The 16442-nt window shown below is 41.9% G+C and overlaps 1 protein-coding gene across 1 annotated transcript in view; it reads right to left on the reverse strand.

The window, feature by feature from the left end:
• The window catches only part of KDM4C (lysine (K)-specific demethylase 4C), a 379345-nt gene that overhangs the window by 9850 nt on the left and 353053 nt on the right, over positions 1-16442 (reverse strand). The gene's annotated exons all lie outside the window — the stretch shown is intronic.

Below are 16442 nucleotides of genomic sequence, written 5' to 3' on the forward strand. Positions count from 1 at the left end.
AGAGGTGAGGACACCCAGGTGGAAGTGGGGTGGGGAGAAGCAGAGTGAGATCAGAGCTGGTGGGACTTGCCAGTGCAGCAGGGCAGGTGAAGCTCAGTACGTTTGTCCTGCTTAGCACGCCCCTTCTCAAGACCCCTGGACCTCCCTACACAGGCAGGTTGCTGCCAGCATCTCCTGTTAAGTGACTAGCCCATTTCCTTCCACGGGCGGTGGCACCCATAACCAGAGCCTTCTCACTTCAGGTCTTCTGTTCCACGTTGCCACCTCCTAAGATAGTAATTCAGAGCAAACTCTCCAGGTGGCTCCTACTGGAAGGAGCTGCTTTTTTTTTTTTTAAGAGAGTGGGGAGAGGGGTGTAGGTAAAATAGTAAAACATTTTCACAGACATAGTTTGCAAACTTTTAACTTTGTATGTATTGAGTATGACACAATACAATTTTAATACAAAGGAATTAAATACTTGACGACTTTGGTAATTTCTTTTTGCACATTTAGCAATTCATGATTTGCTAATACTGGTATTTTACTGATGAGGCCAATCCGAAGGACTGAAATGCACACTTGACCACTCAAGCTATTAATGCAGCCTGGACACATTCTATGGTCTAAATGAGAGGCACACACACTGGAAATATTTAGTTGTTTATGGCTAGAAATCCAGCATGTATTACTTCTTATTATTAATAGAAATTCTGCCTTACAAAGGAGTGGCCACTTTACTGTTGGGTTAGGAGTATACACGAAAGGCCCAGCTGTTCATTTTTCTAACTGCAGACCATGCTTCCCTTTAGAGCTACAGGCAAAGAAGAAAATAAGTGTGCTCAGAAGCTCTATTGAACTGACAGTCTGCGTTTAACTTAGTCAAATGAAAGTAAGTTTATTTTTGGCCATCATAACATTTGACCGCAGGGCACGCAGAATTGAAAGAGTAGGCTATAGAAATGCACTCTATATATGCCCTTGGGGTTATCACCTCTCTTTCCATTTCCCTTCCAAAGATTAATGTGGAACTAAGAACACTGAAAGGCATAGCTTCTAAGTACACACTGAATACATGTGTCCAGTCTCCTGGGTTAGGCAGTCACATCAGCTCTAGGATTACTCTGAGCTGAAACTCAGATGCTGGGGTAGTTGTGGGGGGTAGGGAGGTGGAGTATGGCTCTTCCCTCTGCTCATGCTTTCTTCCACGTGGAGGGAGTTCCACCAGGTAATTCTTCCAGCTCTCCTTCACTCTCTCACAGCCTCCTTCAAGAGGATTAGGAATGACTTAACTTTATTTTTGAGTTCTGAGGAGATCTTATTTCCCAAACTATGTGCTGTGGTACCCTGGGGTGCCGCAGCAAACTCACAGGGACTCTATGGATACTTTTCAGGGGAAAGACAGTGATGCTTGTGAGACACCCAGCTTACCAACACTGTTAGGTTGTTTGGACCTAAGTGACTTAACAGAACTGTTAGGTATTTCTTTGACCTAAAGGCAATGTAAAAAATGTGCTGAGATATTAAGAGCACTGTGAGTCAAGAAAGTCTGGTGACCTCTGGCTTGGCCCTCACCTTCCCTTTGTCTTTGGAGCCGCCCACAGCAGAGAACATGCTCTCTGTTCTGCTCCTTCCACAGCCTGTAGTTCCTGCCCTGCCCATCACTAAAGAAACCTAATTCCAAGGACCAGTCCTAGGAAACCTATTAGCCCACAGATATAAGCCACACTCCCCAATATCTGCTTTATTAGTAATAAAGGTGATATTTTAAATCCCCAAATCCTGACTCCTCAGTCTGTCTACATTGCCTTTCCTTGGACAGGACGCGACTGTTCATCCTGCTATTCACTGGGTGCTTCCTGAATCCCAACAGAGGCAAGTCAGGGCCTCAGAAAGCACGCAAGGCTGTACTCCCACTTACCTACCACCACAAGCAACCTCCAAGCAGGAGAGTTACAGCATTCTTTCCTTCATCACTTAGGTCCTTAATCTTACAGATTTGACCTTCAACAGAAGTATATTAACCTTTAAAATCAAACTCCCCCAAATAAATCATGACCTGCAATTTTAGGTACCATATCACCAGGGTGAGGCAATGCTACAGAAATGTGGCCTAGACAAGTATAAAGTATGCTTGAGCAACTTATCATAAAAACAGCTTTATTAATAAACTGAATGTATGCAACTTTAGCAAGTGAACAAGCAATTCTTTTTAGAAAAGTTTTTTGAAAACAAAATATCTGAGGTACAGTTTGATATCTTTTTTCACTAATTGTAAATTCACCCTTTATTCACAACAAATCTTACCTTGGCATTGAAAATGCCTGACCTCAAATAACTCCTTACGACTCAGGCCCCACGTGACGTTGCTCTGTGTCAGCCACAAAGATCAACTTCATAATCTTCCGAGTCAAACTCTATGGAAGACACTTCGGTTTGCTTTCTCAGTCTTCTTGCTTTCAGAACTATTTTTCTTTATTCACAGAAGAAAACCAACCAATTATATCTATAACAAGATAAATTATCCTGTGACTCCCCCACCTCCACAGCCAGGAGGCATTATTCTTAGCCATGACGGCTACCTTCTCACGCTTTGCCTGGTCATTTAGCCGTAAGTGGATATATTTTGATTTGCATGTAACTTTATTTAGTATGTATAATTCATTATTTACTCCCTAGCTACTTTCCAAATGGATTTGAGGTAGCTCAAAGCGTAAAACACGAAAGGGCTTATTTCTGTAACACCTAGTTTCGTCCATAAAGAAATGGCGTCAATTTATCAGCTGTCTCACATTGAGTTTGCCAGAAACTTTCTGTGACTACGTGGGGTATAAATTTAAACAAGAATGAAACTAGAAGCATGTGGGCTGATGAAAAGAAGTTGAAAGATTTAATATTTTGGCTTCCCTGAGCCCTCCAAAGCAGAAGCTGGTGGGTGCCCCCAAAATTGTTGCCATCACTAATTCAGTACCCCTTTACTGACCACCTGCTGTGTGTGAGCCCCTAGGAGACGATAATGCCCAGCTACCCAACGTAGGAACAGGCAGATGGCCTCACAGCCACACTTGGAGGCCTGTCACACTGAGCCCCGGGGCTCTGTAGGGTGGGGGCCTCAAGGGTCCTTGCAAAGGGGGAGATCTATGAGGACTTCAACCAGAGCAGAACTCTGATTTATAAATTCTGAGTAAGAATTCATGCGGGGGAAAAAAGGTTTCTTTTAAAAATGAAAGGTCTGAAAAAACTTAAATAGATTAAAGGTCTGAAAATGCAGAGATTTAGTTTGTGGAAGGAAATAGCTTGAGTGGTCTGCCCTCTCTCTTAAAGGCCTCCAGCTGGCTCACACACCCCTGGGTTGTGCGTGAGGAACCAGGCACTAGAGCACAGCTTCTCAAAGTGTGCTGACACTGGGCACACGTTACAAATGAAGATTCCAGGGCCCTCCAATGCTCTCTGTGACGCAGGTGATTTTTTTAAAGCAATCTAGAATTTAAGATCAATTACAGTAAAGGATGTAAAATGCTAAGGAGATCTTTCCTAATGCAGTTCTTAGTGCATTATTGGAGTAAATATACACTTTTACTGGAAAATTATATGCATTAAAACCTTAACTAATGCATTTTTTTCAGTCGCTGTCTAGACCCTTTGAAGCAGTTTGCCTTCACCTGACATAAATAGCTGTTTGCCTACTGCCTTCAGGGACGTGTAAACTCACCTAAAATCTACCAAAGCCTTGTTCACAAGTATACTAGTGCCTGGAGCTGCCAGTAAGCCTGTAGCTAAAGGACTAAACAGATGATGTGAAAATTAAAGACAGAAATCATAATCACAGTCAAGAGTAGACTTTTGGCTATGATTAGTTACTCAAGGACTGGGTCATCAACCCAGGGCAAAGAGGACAGTGTCCTATCACATTCCTTCCAAAGTCAGGGCCAAACTCCTATACTTGCTCTACCAACTAAAGAGCAAAGTTCCACTTGCCAGTCTGATTATCTGAATTCTGAAGTCACTGTGTTCTTGGAACTCTTACTGAGCCCTTCGAAAGGGACCCCTAGAAGCTGCTGTCCTTGAATGTGGCCTGTCTTAGCTCTGTCCTCAGCCCCATCCCCACTGCCACTCCTAACAGTATAAACCACAGAGCAGAGCAGCTGCACCAGATGAAGACATGGCACATGCCTTCCCAGTAGTTAATCGGCATATAGTTTGGCACCTCTGGAAGTTCCCCTTGGGGAAAATGGTTAGGTGACCTGGAGTGAAATGATGCCAGCAGCTGCTAGCACTGAGAAATAATTACCTGCTCATTACTGGACTCTGGCAGGGATTAACAAGACTGACTGACAGCCACGTAAGAATCATAGTGGCTACCTGTCATCTGTGTGGCTGCCCGGCATCAGAACTTCCTTCTCCCCGCAGAGTCGAGCGGGGGCAGAGCTGGCCTGCCTTTACAACGCCAACCACGGCCAGACACTCCCTTCCACAGCTTCCCTGGCAGCACAGACAGTGGCAGTGGGCTGCACCTGCCCAGGATTTAGAAGCTGTGATCTGAGAGGCAGAGAAACAAGTAGAGGACAAAATTCTCTGAGAAGGCAGGGGAGGCAGCAGCACTTGTGTGCTGACAGCAGGGTCTGGGTCTATCTGACCACGCAAGGGGAGGCTGCCATGTTCTCCCTGGACTGGGTCTGTGGCCCGGGCGTGCCCACAGCTGAAACTGAGCAGCCTCCTCTGTCCTTGCCTGTTTTCTGCCCCTTGTTCTTCTGTGTCCCTGGAGACTCTGTGACCCCCCACTAAGCTTCCGTAGAGCCTACATCAGAGTCAGTTCCTGTTGCTCACCACTATTGATCCTGACTGATAAGTAACCACTGGAATGGGTGACAGCAGATCCCTCCTCTCACAAAATGGAAATCTTTCACTTAATGATGGAAGATAATGATGGAGGGCTTCCTACAACACGCCATTCAAAGAGCCCAGGTGCAAATCCCCACAAAAAGAAGGGAGCATACTGATGAAAGTGTCAGCCTGTTCACAAGTTGTGCCTCTAGACACCTGGCGGCAATCTCCAAGTTTTCAATATGCCTCCCAGTATGAGGGCATACCCACTCTGAGGACATCCACAGGGATGGATCCCAGACCATGAAGATAAGTCACCAAGCACCAGAGCAATGGCAGGCTCTTAAGAATAGCCACTCAAGGTGGGCTACTCTAATGGAGACTCAACACTTTAGACTGCTTGTTAAATATAAATCATAAGTATCCCTCATGTAGAGACTAGCAAAGATAGAAAACACGTTAAAATTATTTCTCTTAAAAAATAATTTTTTGTTCTGAGCTTCTACTATATATTCATTGGGAGAAATTATAGAATTTTTTTTCAAGATAGAAAAATAAAACAACCTATATTTCCATCACCTAGAGGTGATCACTGTGACCATTTGGATACTTTTTCTGTGTTTCTACTCTTTTAAGAATTTTTCTCTATGCTCTATTTTATAAGAATTGGACATCCTATACATACAAACACTTATCAATATATATAGACAACCTTTCTCCCCAGGGGCCGATCTTATTTTCTTTCACAAAAGGGCACAGCCGAGCTCTCTCAAAGAGGCAGATAAGGTGGCCTTTTGCCAAGAGCTCACTATTGCAGTCCATGGCATGGACTGTACTTATTCAACAGCTTTTTGGAGTGTGGGTACCTTTTCTTTTTTATTGGGGTAAAATACACATAAGAAGAATTTATCATTTTAACCACATCTAATTGTACATTTCAGGGGCATTAAGTACATTCATGTCACTGTGAAACCATTGTCACTCCAATTTCGCCAGTTTTTCATCTTCCCAAACAGAAACGCTATACTCATTAAAAGCTAACTCCCTGTTTCCTCTCCCTTTGGCCCCTCGTAACCACTACTCTACTTTCTGTTTCTATCAGTGTGACCATTCTAGGTACCTCATATAAGTGGAATGATATTTGTCCTTTGGTGTACATTTATAATTTTGTACCTTGCTATTTACTGCCTACAATTACATCATGAACATTTTCTTAGTTATTAATTATCCTTTAAAAACTCCATTTTACTCAATGAATATATGCAACAGTACGGGTGTGTCACAATTAATTTAGCAACTCTCCTATTGTTAGCTATTTAGGTCATACCAGTTTTCCCCTATCATATATAATGCTATTGTATATTTATATCTATAAATCTTTGTCCAAATTACTGACTATATTCTTAGAACAGACTGCTATAATAGGAATTACTTGGTAAAAAGGTACATAAACTATTTATAAAGTTAATTTCACCAGTTTTGAAAAATTCAACATCAGACTCATTTCTCTAGTGCAATAAATCTAATCTTAACCATCACAGAAACTTCTGATTCAGCTGGTCCACAGTGGGTGCAAGCTGAATGCCCTTGTGGATGATCTGATACTCAGCCTAGTTGAGAATTACTGTCCTAGGAGGTTATCTTGCAGTGCAAACTATACATTCAATGTTTAAAGAAAACCAACTCTGTGCTCCTTCCTCTGACTATATCTTTTTTACTGTGAGAGCCTTGGAACATGCTTAAAAGAAAATCTGGGATGCCCCCACCCAGGGGTACCTGTACCTCAGTGTGTTTTGTGCTGGTTACAGAATAAAGCATTTCAGCCACAGGGTTGCTTCCACGCTGACACTGGGAAACTACCAGTCTGATGTCCAGTTTTCCTTTTTAATACTTTTTTTTTCCTTTTTTTAAGGGAAATATACAGACACGCTTTATAGAACCCCAAGATACTGTGGTTGTCGCTGTTAAGCTGGAATGACACCCATCTTGCTCCTTCAAGTAGCCAAATTCTTTTCCACGGGCCACAATTGACCAATGCCCTGACGCCTGACCATACCTGTCTTGTAAAGGATGGTGTTGTCTTCACAGAGAGAACAGCACTAACACTTGTTTGGTGAACTCCTGAAGGCCAACCAGTTTGTTAGTATGCGCTTTCCTTCAGCTATGAGAGTGGACACAATGCCTGGGGAAGGCACCGAGGTCCCAGAGATGGAGGTTGTTTTATTATTCTGAAAATTGTTACAGCATCAAGCCTTAGATGGCATATGTATCAGAGAAGCCAAATCTTTATGATATTGGAAATAGGTGAGATTCCGGCATGCAAAAACTTTAAAAAGCACAGAAAGTACTAAGTTAGGCAGCTTCTTTTGGAAATTATTTTCTGATTCCTTCAAAGTTAGGAAACTTAAGAAAAACGAATAACTAGAAACAGAGGTGACAGTGGGAGGCAGGTCACCCAAAAGGGCCTGTGGGAGAGGGACACGGGGAGGCAGTGGGCATGGGCACAAGGGAAGTGTCACTGAAGCGCTGACGAGAGGTTCTCTGCGTTCCTGCACCTGGACAAGGAACTGAATTATCTGCCTCTGAGAGAGGCCTCGTCCCGCCCTCTGGCACACGGAGTGTGTCCTCTGGGCCTGGCTCTGAGCTCTGCATTGGGAGAACAGAGGCAAAAAGACCCAGCCCTCAGAGTCCTCTCTCTCAAAGGATTCAGATCCAGTTGGGGACTCAAGTATGCACACGACATCTGCAATACGAGGTACTGTGTGTGATCACAGGTAACAGGCAAGGAGGTGGGAACCAGCCTCCTATGATGTCAACTGTGCCAAGGACTTTCCTCTTACGATTAACCAAAATTCCACCTCCTCCATGTTAAACACCCTCTGTGCAAGCTGACCTGATTGTAGAGTCCCCGTTCAGGACAAGCTGTGCTGAAGCGATCATACAGGCCTCACAGACACGTCAAAGGGAAAAGCCAGTGCAGCTCCCACGGGGCCTGATCACTGTTGGAGCCTCTGGCATTACCAGCCTGGTGTCATCTGTGGTTCACAGTTGGTCAGGCTCTCCTGCTGACTGTGTTGAGTGGTGTGGCCACACAAGACAGGGTGAAGCTTCTGACACTTCCTTTTAGATCCTTCTTTCTGTAATCTCTCCTTATTTAAAAGTATGGAAGACATAGGTTGGAAAATGTAACTGGGAGTCTTGTGCTTAGGGACCCTGTGACCAATGACCTGACCAAAATGACTGGCCACCACCACCACAATAACCACCACCACCAAAGCCACAAACGCTACCTGCACATTTATTATGTGTTGGGCACCACACTAACTGCTTTATAAATTACATTCTGATAATCCCAACAATAATCCTAGTATTTACTACTATCTCCATTTTACAGATAAGGAAACTGGTGTTAACCCCCTTGCCCGGGGTCACAGGGTTAGAGCAAAGACACACTGGGTCTGTCTGCCACTCCCACAGTGGGCAGAGCCAAGGCCAGCCCTGATGACTGTCCCCAGACTCACGGAACCCTCCTTCTGAACACCCAGGACTGCAACTCCTCATACCCAGATAACAGGGAATATTTCCATCTATGTAGGACAGATTTTCCCCCCTTTTTATAGTTGCTGGCAGGGACTAAAATGCATGAGGGGAATAAAATATTTTATTGTGTCAATAAAAATTTATGTTGCAAAACGGAGAAAGACTTGAGGTGAATTTCTCTGTAGTGGTTTCTAAAAATAAATGTCAGTTCCAAAAGCTACAAAAAGGAAGATGAAAGGAAAGATAAGGCTAAGGCCAGGCACGGAGGGGAGAGAGGGCTGTCCTGTGCTCACAGGCCAGGCCCGCCTGCCAAGCTCCCGCTCTGCTCCGGTGTCTGCTCCTTCCCCCAGCACAGGCCTGATGTCGCCAGATGCTGAAGCCTCACACGGTACAGCTCCCAAGGCCTAGAGTCAGGCTGCCCAGAGTCACAGAAGACCTGTTACCGTGCACAAGCTACTTAACCTCCTATATCTTGGTTTTCTCCTCAGTAAAATTGAGATATTAACACAAGCTTGCAGGGCTGCTGGGAGAATCAGAGCTGATGCATATTTAAAGGAAGAGAATGGAGAAGCAGGGCACACTGCCTGGCGGCTGGTGTGTCAAGTGGACTGTGTCTGGATTTAATTCCTGTTAACAGGAACACCTAGAGGACAACAGGGAGGGGACAAAACCCTTGGGAGAAGGTGACACTTGGGATTAAAGATAGTGAAGAAATGACTGAGAAGCCAAGAACCTAGACTATGAGAGAGGGACGCTAAAACTGAACTTAAATAGAACGCAGACTACAAAAGATGACCAGATGTGTCATCCTAGTTGAAACCTAAAACAACATGGTAGGGTAGGTGGGCAGGCAAGTGTCAACATCCCTCACACAGGTGAACAGGCACAAAGACTTGCCTGAGGCCACACGGCTAATAAGGAGATGGGTGGGGTGGTCATTCACTCAGCATGGAATTTTCCAGCATCTCCTGTGTTAAGGAGCAATGGGATGAATAATGAATTAAAGAGATGTGGCTTACTTAATGCAACTCTTCATTAGAAAACGCAGGCATCACAATTTTTTAAAAATCAAAAAAATTTTTAAGTAAGTGTTAAGAACTCCTACATAAGGGAACTATGGTGTAATGCGGAAGCACTGAACAGATTATTGGCATTCTATATGGTTCTTATATTCCAGAGAGCTTCAAGATGCCTCAAGAGATAAGGGATCTAAAATGAAATTTTGACAAAGCAATCTGAAAAGATCCAGATAGGGAAAATTGGGGGAAAAGAGTAAGAAAACATGGAGTTCTCAGAAGGGTTCAGATCCTTAAAAAAATAATAATAATTTTTTCCCTTGATCATAAAAATAAAACATGCTCATATGGAAACTATAAGAAGGCGATAAAGTTGAAAATCACAATCACCTATGATTACACTCTCCAAAGATAATCAGTAACATTTTGATGTACTTCCTTTGAGGATTTTTCCTTTGCATATTTATATATTTATACATAATTGGGATCACACTGTATATACAATTTTGAGCCTGATTTTTCCATTTATTATATCGCATCACTAAATATCCTTTGAAAACAGGATTTTTAATAGCTGCATAAATAATCCATTTAACCTGCCTTCTATCCACATTGGTATGTGTTCAACGTCCAGACCAAAGAGTTGTCATGCTTGTACTGGCCAGACTGTGTTTGGAGCACTGTGTTTTCACACCTGAGAACAACATTGTCCAAGAAAATTTCATTCTCAGAGCATCCTGGAGGAAGAGTGTTCTGAAACCACTTTGTGTTCACTGAATCATTCATTCCTTCCCCATGACTGAGGAATGAGGACTGTTTTGTTTGGATATGAGATGACTTAGGAGAGACCTAATAGCTCTCTACAAACGAGAGGAAAGCTGTGAGTGGAAGAGAAAATGCATTGATACAGTTTTCTATAAGATCAAGAACTAGGATTGGCTCTTGGGTGTTTCAAAAGGCAGCAGTTAGACTCCATGCAAAGAAGCAAATGCTCCCTAACAGCACAGCAACCAGTGCGTGAGCTCCCTGCCACTTGCAGTGCTCCGTGATGGGCGTGGTGGAGGAGACGTCCTGAGTGGGTAGGGGAGTCACACGGGAGTTGGGGGGAGGGAGGGCGCACTCCCCCTCAGCCTACCTTACCTATGCAGCACCCTGAACCCAGCCACAGTGACTTCAAAAGTGGTCATCAGGGCCGCGGGACTCAGAGAAAGGGGGACATGTACGTGCAGATGACTCCAGTGCTTACAGTCAGAGATGACTACGGATCACCCATGCTTTTCTCCCCCGCCAGAACGGGAAGAGGCCTGAGAAATCATCTAGGCCAATATCCCCATTTTAAAGATAAGGGCTGAACAATGAAATGACTTGCACAGAGTCACAACTCACCAAGAGCTGGCTATAATTTAATTTAATTTTGTATTTCACCACCCAGCAGTGCAAGATTTTGAACAAACGAGTGACAACCGGAAAGGATTTTAAATAGAGAATTAAAAAGGAGAGAGTCAAGAAGGGGTGGAGACAAACCGAAGGATTTGTGAGAATACGACTTGTCAAATATGTCAGCTCATATTATGTCAAATTCAGAAGCAGAGGAATACAGAATATTTATGTATAAATTAAGTAAGCCAGAATTTTCTCAAAGTTGCCAATGTGCTCCTTAGCATAGCAAAAAAAAGTCAGCAACTCCATTTTATAAATACTTCACACATAAGCTACTGCTTCTACCTCTGTTGGTTTAACATGTCCTTCCTTTTAGATTAAATGCAAATGCATAAAGTTAAGCAATCATGTTCGTAACAGACTGTCTTATGAAGAAAAGGCCGTGTGTAATTACTACCAGCATATTGCGACAGAGACTAGTCTGTCACATTGGTAGACAGATAAATAAGATGGCTGAGGAGAGGATAAAGAATCAATCTATTTACTCAACACTATTAACCTTAAAGGGAAGTCAGAAACTCCTCAAATGATTCTTGTGTTGTCAAAAGCTGGTCAAATCAAAATAATCTTAATGTGAAATTAAGGAGAATTTTGCTGTTTGTAGATTCCCAGGTAAAAAAATGATACGTAGATAATACACCATTGTCAGAATTATCCCAACGAAAGCTTTTAATCCACAAAGGTTTAAATGCACAAAAAAGGAGGGCGGTGAATTTAGCTTTTCTGATGCATTCAAACATGGAATGCCTGGTTCCGAATTACATGGAGGATTATGTCATGCCCTCTTTCTGATAGTTAATGAATCTTTGCAATAGGAAAGTCTCTTTTCTTTTCACACCAGGTATTAGTCTTTATTTGAACCCTGATTCTTGCTAACATCCTACTTGCTTAATGAACACTGGATAGTCAGTCAATTAATATTTCAACTGTGATATGATATTTTTTCAATTGACCAAAAAAGTAACAAGGGTAGTTAGCATCCTCAGTTACTTTCCTTGAAACAGACACACACACTTCTGACATAGATTTGCATATAGAGGCAAATGGGAACCAAAACACACCAAAGAGAGGTGGATCCAGGGTTGAAGGGCACCTGAAAGTGGGCTCAGTGGAGGAAATGCTGGAGCCAGGACAGCTGAGACTGGCTTTCATAGGTTAAACTGGGAGGGGAGGAAGACAGACTTCAGGGATTAAAAAAAAATGTAAATAAGTAGGAAGGGGAAGATAAAAGATAAAAGGAGATGGCCTTGCCTGAAAACAGTTTTAAACATCCATCCAATTAGCAATGATGTTAAAAGTACATAGGATGCAATTCCTAGCTTTTAGCATGTTAGTATGATGCCAAGTGCATTCAAATAAATATCTGCATGTGTGTGCATACACACACACACACAAACACACACAAAGCTTGTATGTGCATTTAAAAAATCCTGGGAGGATATACAAGAAGCAGGTGGGCCTGTGATTTCCGAATGTGGGTGGTGCAGGGACATGAACTTTTCATCTTACATCCTTCTGTATTTCTTACTTTAGCCAGCCATGGTATGTTATGCAAAACATTGTACATCTATAATTGCTAACATTAGCTGCTAATTTTTATGATTACTGCTAACCACACACATTTTGTCCACCAAAATTAGTAACCAATTCTTTCCCTTTGAAAAAAAGGTAAATGAACCTCGAAAATGAGGGATGTTCAAGACTCTGTAAGGTCATGCAGTCCATCTCTTTCAGAAAACAAGGGCTCTTCCCCACGCAACACAGTAGATGTCAACCTCTATGTTGGTTCATGATGAGAGAGCCCTGGGCAGGAGAGGCACAGCCAGCCACTGAATGGAGAGGGGAAGTAAAAGTTCCAGAAGAGAGTATGTGGGCTACATGTACAGAAAATGGAGGAAGGGCACAATCAGCTAAACAAGTGCTGAAGAGAGCTATAGATTAAGGGATGTTAGAAGGAGCTATACAGTGAGGTCAGGTCTGCAAATGTGTGGATACACTCCCTTTAAATGTCTATGTGCCAAGATGGAAGCCCCATGAAGGGTAAATATAATTCATCAATTTTGGTGGCCACATTGTCATATTGAAGAATTTCTTAAACAAACATTCACTATTTATCAAATGGGTACAGTTAAGTAACGGTGTGTGTATGTTATGTCATTAATTTAATGACGTGTCTGGCCATGCCACTTCTAAAGTATGGAATCTCTCTTCTCACACTGTGGCATGGGACCTTTCGCTCAATATCCCTTGCACTCTGTGAGAAGAAAAAACAACAACTACAAAAACTATGCTTTGCCAACCAGGGTTCTTAGAGTGGCCCTAAATAACAATAACTGCTCTAGGTGGAAAAAACAGAGCAGAAGGGAAGAAACCCCAACATGGCATAACGCGTCTTGGCCCTAGAACCCTGGGCTTCTTCCAAGGTTCCCTAAATCCAATGACAGGTATTAATATCACTTTCCATTTGGGGTCAGGCAAGCCAGAATCCTGGGAGTCATATCTTTCTCCCTTGGCTCCCGCCATGAATCCATCCCTGGGTCCCCCACACCTTTTTTTTTTTTGAGGCAGAGTCTCACTCTGTCACCCAGGCTAGAGGGCAGTGGCATCATCATAGCTCACTGCAACCACAAACTCCTGGGCTCAAGCAATCCTTCTGCCTCAGCCTCCAGAGTAGCTAGAACTATAGGCACATATCACAATACCTGGCTAATTTTCTATTTTTAGTAGAGATGCGGTCTCACTCTTGCTCAGGCTGGTCTTGAACTCCTGAGCTCAAGCAATCCTCCCATCTCAGCCGGCCTCCCAGAGTACTAGGATTACAGGCATGAGCCACAGCACTCGGCTAGGTCCTCAGATTTTACCTCCTCAATATATTTCAGACCCTTCCATTGTTCCTAAACAAGCTACTATCATTTCTCCTCTGATCTACGTCAATGTTCTCCTTACCAGCCTCCTAGCATTCACTATGGTACACTCTCTAATCCTGCTTCTCCATGATAGTCAAAGAAAATGTTTCATAACAAATCTCTTTTGCTCAAGAAAGTCAATGGAGGTTTCCCTCTGCTGTTAGAATAAAAGCCCAACCCTATAGCCAGGCATGGTGGCACATGTCTGTATTTCCAGCTACTCAGGAGGCTAAGGCAAGTGGATCACTTGAGCCCAGGAGTTCGAGGCTGCAGTGAACTATGATCACGTATGTGAATGGCCACTGCACTCTAGCCTGGGCAACATAGCAAGACCATATTTTAATTAAAAAACAAAACCAAAACAGAAAAACACCCAACCCTACAACATGGCCTTCAAGGCCCTACCTAGTCTGGCCCTTTCCTTCTTCTCTAAACTCATCATCCACTTCTCTAACAGATGTGCTTGCCTTGCCTGAAATACTCTCCTTCTGCCCTTTCTCCAGTTAACTCACCTTGCAGATCTTCACTCAAGTTGCCCCCATCCCCCATCTAGATAAGGATTTTTTTATGTGCTCTTATAGAATCATATTGCTATCATTCCAAGACTTAACTCGATTTGAAGCACATCTTTATTAGTGTGACTGTTAATCACACTAAAGATAGTGTGTTACTATCTCTCATTAGATTGTAAAGTCTTTAAGAGCAAAAACCATTTCAGTTTTACTTCTCACTACCAATGCCTGGCATATAGTAGGTGCTCACTGTAAAAAAAAAAAAAAAAAAAAAAAAAAAAAAACTTTAAGGCTATCACTTATTGAAGAGTAAGATTTCTTTTGACTAGAGATTCCATATATCACCACATGCAAGTACTCAGATGTGGCTTATCAAACGCCTGGCCCTGTAGGAATTTTCTGTCTACAAAAGGAAGGGTCTTCATCAACCTTCCACATCTTTACAAGCCCCTCATTCTCAGAGAAAAAAGAGGACTTAAGCACTATACATACTGCTTTTCCATTCTCATTAGATTTCTCTGGAAGGGAACCCACTATTAGATATTGGTTAGATTTTTGCCCTTCCAGCTTTATGCAAACAAAGACAAAAGCAAAACAAAGCACAACACAACATAACACAACACAACACAAACATAAAACCCTATAAAAGCATAATTAATGGCCTAGGATGGAGTTCCAGTGTAACTAACATAGGAAAGAGGTTTTACTAGTCTTGAAATAAATTTTAAAACTGTGAAGACATATTAAATTTCATATGCAATGCATAAATCATGTCAAAATTCCTTGATGAGACAGGGAACAAAATACCTAGTAAGAAGCAGCAGCAGCAAAGTTATAGGGTCTGGTATAGCCATTTGCAGCCTAGTCTAAGGCTTGTTGCCTGATGAGGCAGTGTTCTATGTATATATATCTATCTCTATATCTATTTATAGATATAGAGATAGATATCTTATTAATTATAGAATATCACCTAATATCGATGGTGCTCACCTTCACATTCTTTCAATAGTTCTCTTACAGTTTCTATTTCAACGTTGCTTCAGGTGTTGGCTGCTTAGAATACAAGGACTAAAGCCTGACTTGTTTTGTGCCAGTCACTTTCTTTTATGGTGTAAATCAGATAAGGGGCTTTATCTGTTTACTCGAAAAAAAAATGATATAACACATAAATAAATCATTGGGTCAGATTAATCTGAATTAAAGGCTAGAAAGGGTAAATATCAGGCATATTTTAAAAGCAATAACCCATGAATATACCCTACATCTACTCTACGGGAAGTATGCATAATTTTAACTACCCTTCCCTTTTTGCTGAGTTGTTAGCCATGAATCTACGAAAGACATCTTTTTCTAGCACAGATCATACCAGCTTTCATTACTGGTAAAAAAAAAAAAAACTCTACTTTGATCTGAAAACCATGTACATACCATTATTCAACATAACATACTATTAAAACATTTTAAGAAAAACATTGTACAAATATAAAGTTCTTTAATACTCTTGGATAAAACATCTAAAGCATAATAGACTTTCAAACATATCCTCCGTTTTACAGAAGGCAAAACCAAATGGTGTGAGGCAATTAATGTGCAGAAACACATACAACCAACAAAGATTACAGCAGGCCGCAGCTTCCAAGTTTTCTGCACACTTCTTAGCATAGAATATGCTCTGATTGTGGAAAGATTAGAAATTTAAGGGAAAAAAAACACTCCGACTTCATTTTCCTTCCATACTTCCTGTATCATTCTTCTTCTCCCTTTGCCTGTATATTCTGACCTCAAAATATAATTTATTTAATAATGCAAAAGGCAAAAGATTCATCACTGGTTCTGTCTCACCCATGAAAATTAACCTCTTTCAAATAAGGAACACAAAGGAAAGACTAAAATGAAGGCAGTGTTGTTTATCAATAAGCAGATAGTACTGACTTCTACTGGATATACCTATCAAACAATAATCTAAGTTCACTCTATTACCAAAATAATTGAAACCCCACGGTCAGACAGGGACATAAACTTTTAATTGATTTATGGGCCCCGTATCTTCTGGGATGTGTCACAAATTTATGTGCTATACCCAGTGTGTTAGCACCTGGGTTGGATAGAGGTGAAAGATAATATAAAATGGCTTGTAAACAGGCAGTTCCCTATTGACTATTCGCCTCAGGAAGTTCTTGCTGTTAGCTATATATTATATTTCAGAAATTATATGCAGAAAGATG

This window comes from Propithecus coquereli, unplaced genomic scaffold (genome assembly GCF_000956105.1).
Source record: "Propithecus coquereli isolate 6110/MARCELLA unplaced genomic scaffold, Pcoq_1.0 Scaffold267, whole genome shotgun sequence".
In the NCBI taxonomy this organism is placed as follows: domain Eukaryota; kingdom Metazoa; phylum Chordata; class Mammalia; order Primates; family Indriidae; genus Propithecus; species Propithecus coquereli.